The sequence below is a fragment of the Hydractinia symbiolongicarpus genome, chromosome 6 (genome assembly GCF_029227915.1).
Source record: "Hydractinia symbiolongicarpus strain clone_291-10 chromosome 6, HSymV2.1, whole genome shotgun sequence".
In the NCBI taxonomy this organism is placed as follows: Eukaryota; Metazoa; Cnidaria; class Hydrozoa; order Anthoathecata; family Hydractiniidae; genus Hydractinia; species Hydractinia symbiolongicarpus.
Genome location: NC_079880.1, coordinates 12,542,591 through 12,548,177, shown reverse-complemented (window position 1 = coordinate 12,548,177; position 5,587 = coordinate 12,542,591).

The following is a 5,587-nucleotide window of genomic DNA, read 5'->3' as shown; positions in this document are numbered from 1 at the left end:
TTAATATAGGATATTGACGTTAAAGTGGTGTTATTGACGTCGCGCCGTAATGTCTGAATATTTACCATATTAGACATGCATTTTTCGGCAATATCAAAGGAAAATGAAGACATCCACTTTACCTGTCACAGAGACACGGAACTGGCGTATTATTATATAGACTAGTCGATAAGGCCCGTGGAGTAATCCACTTAGGCAGAGGGACAATGGAAAATATGCTTTTTTAGATTTTTTGCTGACGTCAGCAGTGCAGGTACAAAAAAAATTGGCGAAGTTTAGTTTATTCGTTGCCTGTAATGTGTAGAGGTTAAAACGCTGATCAAAATAATGTATAGGATCATATGTTTTCGACAAACGCTTAAGGAGATATAAGGTTTTAAAAATTTTGCTGACGTCAGCAATGAACCGTCAAAACCCAAAATTTTTTTTAAGTAATTCGTAAACCTGTTGCCTTCATCGTATAGATCTTGAAGCACTGATTAAGAAAATGTATAGGATCATGTACTTTTGGTAAACGGTTGCAGAGATATTAGGATTTGAAGGTTTTTCGATGACGTCATCAACCCGTCCATTCCGAAACGGATTCGGGGACCCAGGTTTGGGAAAATTACCCAAATTGGTCCTAGTTGGTCCCTAGTTACCCACGCGGTGAAAAATCATTGACGTCACCACCTCGTTTCCAAGTTATTTGGCCTCAAAGTTTTAGGTGCACTGTAATGGCTTCATTAATTTAATATAGGATATTAACGTTAAAGTAGTGTTATTTTCGTCGCGTCGTAACGTCAGAAAATTTAACATATTAGACATGCATTTTTCGGCAACATCAAAGGAAAATGAAGACATCCACTTTGCATGTTACAGACACACGGAACTGGCGTATTATTATAGAGACTAGTCGATAAGGCCCGTGGAGAAATCCACTTAGGCAGAAGGACAATGGGAAAATAGGTTCTTTTAGATGTTTTTCTGACGTCAGCAGTGCATATACAAAAAAATGTTCTTAAAATCTTACACAAAATGTCAAATATCAAATCGCATTATATCCTCCACACAAATCCTACACAAAATAAAAAAGAACAGCTTGCAAGGTGTAAAATCTAGTTGATAAAAAGTTACAACAACGACACTCAAACATCGACACTCACAACACTAAACTCACAAAACCGACAGTAAGAAGACCGACAGTTACAACACCAACAGTCACAACACGGATAATAACAAAGTCAGAAATAACGCATCTCAAATATGTATATACATCTTATAAGTGATTATGTTGAAAACCCTCAGTATTTCTTTCTGAAGTGTCAAAAAGGAGGCCTCCAAGAGTTAGCACAAATCAACAAAAATAACTTTTTTACACAGTTTAAATATTGTTTTTCCCTTACGCTTATACAAAAATATGAAAAAGCCATAGTTTGGAAAACATCAAATTTAAATCTAGAAAAATCAGTCATTTCAGTTGCATACCATCCTCTCCCACAAAAATTTACACAAAATGTAAAAATCAACCAGTTAAGAACACAAAAATCTCTTTTAGTTCCGTACTGCCCTTTACCAACAATTTTAAACATAAATGTCAAAAAATCAATGAGCAAAGAATAAACTTGAATCAACAAAGATTATGTGTAGAGCTTGAAACACTAATCAAAATAATGTATAGAATCAAGTACAACACTTACAATAATACAGTAATAAAGTCAGAAATAAGACATCTCAAATATTTACTTCGTTGAAAACCTTTAATATTTCAATCAGAAGTGTCAAAAAACATCAAATTTATATCTGGAAAATCATTTATTCGATTACATACTATCCTGTATCCCAAAAATATATATACACAAATTGTAAAAATTAACAGGTTAAGAACACAAAAAAATTTTCCTTAGTATGATGATCTGTAGTTACCTTTACCAACCATTTTAAACGTGAATGTCAAAAATAAATAAGGAGTAAATTTGAATCAACAAAGATATTATTTTTGGAAAACAAAGTGCATATACGGTCCATCTTCCCAAAAGTTAACACAAAATGTAAAACAGATCGGTTTTTAAGGAGCACATCCAAATCAACAAATATCAGTTCATTTAGCATGTTCTATATTGCTATTGTCCATAAACCTTCTACACAAAGGTTATGAAACACATCAAATTATAGAAAAATCAGGCATTTCAAAAAATATAAAAAACAAAAAAGTTTTTTCATCATCACCAAACACAGTTATATATTACCACAATTATAAAAATCTTAACAAAAACGTGAAACCATGGACTTTTCTTCCAGCAAAAATGACATCACATGCAGTTTAATTCTCCCCAACAAAAGTTTATAATACGAACTATGAAGAAGCCAACAGCTTACATAACAGCCTTCAGTGGAGGCCAATTCTACAAAATTTGTGCTTTCAGTATATTTGCATGTGGTCTTTTTTCCACAAAAAAAAGAAAATTTTAAAAAACAGCAGTTTGCAACACAAACAAAAACACGAACAACCTTCCCAAACCGAACGAACATCCTCTCTAAATTAAAATAAAGTCAAAAACCCATGTAAATTTCCAATCAAATGTCTACACCCCCCTGAAAAAATAACCTGGCATTTTACATGTAGGCTAACGAAAGTTAAACAGGATGTCAGAAAAAAAACAATAAAAAAAATAAACACGCACGCTTTAAATTCTGGAAAAAAAAATTCCACTTGTCATATTGCACGTGGTCCCTTTGTAAAGTTTACAGGAAATGCGAAAAGAAATATAAAATACATCTGCAAAAGTTCAAGTCTTTAAAGATTTCGTATCGTGCTCATAAAAGAAAAGAAGTTAAGGAAACTAAGGTAGCTATAGATAATTAAAAAAAAGGAATAACAATATAAGTCATAGGTTAGAGCTAGCCATGGGATGAGAGGAGCGCAGGCATTGGAGAGGCCAACATTAGCTAGCTAACAGTAGCTAAGACCCCCAGTTAAATATACTTAACCTGGGAACACTTAGCTAAAACTAAAGCTAGCTATTTATGCTTAGTAAAACACATATAAAGAGAAACAATAGTAATGTAAAAATAATAACATAACAGTGAGCAGTAAGTTCAACAAACCAAAGTTTTCCGTTTGTTAGTCAGCTAACAGCTTTATGTAGCATTTTGAATTTTAGGACAAACACATTAGTTACGCACCAGGGGATACATTAATTATGCAACAAAAACATAAACAAATATGGTGGCTAGGTTTGTTTTTAAAAAAGCGCCAAAATATAAAACTTCAAGAATTTGAGGCTTTTCTTGGAAAATGCGAGTCTGCTTGCTCCAGTGACATAAAAACTAAACGTCTAAAAACATCAAAGTTCTTACTATTATTGATTTTAAATCCACTTCAAACTCTAGCCTTTATTTTCTAATTCTAACTTTACTACTTTACTTCTAGCTCTAGCTACCACTTCTTAATTCACTTCTTGGACTTTTCTTTCTCTGAATTACTTTTTGCACTTTTTTCAAGACGAAGGGACCGTTCTTTTTTTGTTGTTGTTTTCGGTGTCGAGGGACACTATTTTTGTACAGAAAGCCGTTAAATTTATTTCGGCAAATCAAGTTGATCCATTTTGATCACGTGATGTAAACAAAGTAAACCTGCTAGCAAAATGGATATAACTTCTTCGGAGACTTGAAAGGAAATTTCGGCTACATCAAAGGAAAATGAACACATCCACTTTGCCTGTCACAGACAGACGGACACACTTAGCGTATTATTATAAGAGATTAAAAGTGTTTTCTTCGCCATAGTAAAATTATTATATACCAGAACATACAAAAATGCACAATGAAACATACGAAACTTTTCGGTGTTACTTACCTTACCTGACGATTCAGTTTTGTATTATTAACTTGCATACTATTATATGTGGCATTAATATTGGGACTGAACACAGGTTACCTGCATAAATTGTTATGATATTAAACTTGATTTTGCGCAAAATATTAAGTTTTTAAAGTTTAAAGTCAGTTTTATCTGCTTGTGTCACAACGTTGTTTTATCTTAGGCTTTTGGCTAACATTAGAGGTTCTTTCATATTTAGAATGTTTAGATCATATCATTTTTCAACAGCAAACAATGACATAAAAACACGTACATGATAAATTCGTTCATCATATGTGACGTTTTTATGTCATTATTTTCTTATTCACTTTGTTCAACCGAAAATAACCTCTTGATACACTTTCACCATTAGACAGAATTTTTTCACTGTGAATCATCTAACCCGTAGCTACGAATAAAATTGACTTGTGAGTAAAAATGGGTGGGAAGTTCTATTAAAGCATGCGCTATCAAGCGCATACGTATCTTGCCTCGATTACTACGAAAATAAGTTACATTATTGTTTTGATCATATAACAATTTGCTTCTTAAAATTAAATTTTTCCTATCAACATGCAAATCCCATTTAGATTAAAACTTAGGATAGGCATTTGGATACGTATTTTTCTTATATTGTCGAGGAGCGTTGCGAGCTACATCAGCCCAGCGATTATGAATTTCCAAGTTCCAAAGTGGCTGTAATCTTGTTCTCAGATGCACCAGCTGTCCCGAGGTGCATTGCGAAAATTCAAAATGGTGTCCCTGTCGATGAAATATTACGGCCTAAAACGGTAATGAGATCAAAATTTTATTTAATATTACCATCATGTTCCGCATTGTAAAAAACAAAGCAATTTTAATTTTTGATCCAAAACAAAAATAATTTTCCATGAATAGAACAAATTGAGACTGCTTTTAGAAGTTGTGTTCATACTATTAAAAAAAACAAATTAAAGTTATTTGCAGATCAGGTTTAACTAGCTCTTATTAAAATATCGTGTGTAAAGTAAATCATTATTCACAATCGATGGATACCATCATCCGTCAAATGTGAGTCAGTACCAACCTCGATACCAGGTCCTGTTGTCTCTTTTTGCATATTGGACGGCGGGACAAACATGGCCCTGATAGAGGCTGGCAAAAAATCTGTAATTTTCGCAGATTTCTAATTAATGCACTCGTGTCTCGTTTATCCGGTTTGCTCCCTAGTCTTTGGTGAGCGAGTTTCAATTTAATTATTAGGGTCCGGACTTTATTGTGATCGGTGGAAACGTAACTTCTTAGTAAAGAATGTACCGGGAAGACTTAGGTTGTTATGACTCTAAAGTATATATTGATGTTTTAAAGCGTATATATATTTTACATTTTGCCTGAAACCAAAGCAAATTATATATTTCCAGGCTTTTGTTTAAGGGCAATGATGTGGTGGCACTTTTGCCTAGTAGAATTGGAAAATCAATTATTTTTCATTTACTTGCTGACCTTTCCTAGTTAAAAATGAAAAAAATATTGTTTTGGTCAACACCTAAATTCCATTCTAAATGGTCAGGTAGAATACTTGAATGAAATTGTTTTTCTGCTGCTGTATTGAACTTGGAACAGTGGAAGTTTGAGGCAGATGAGAGCTTGTTTGGAATTAGTGATGCAATGAAGGAAAACGACAAAAATATTAAAGGGAACCCAATGTATAAAATTATGTTGGGCTTATATTATAAAGCTCTAAATGTTGGTTAACAAGTCTTTTTA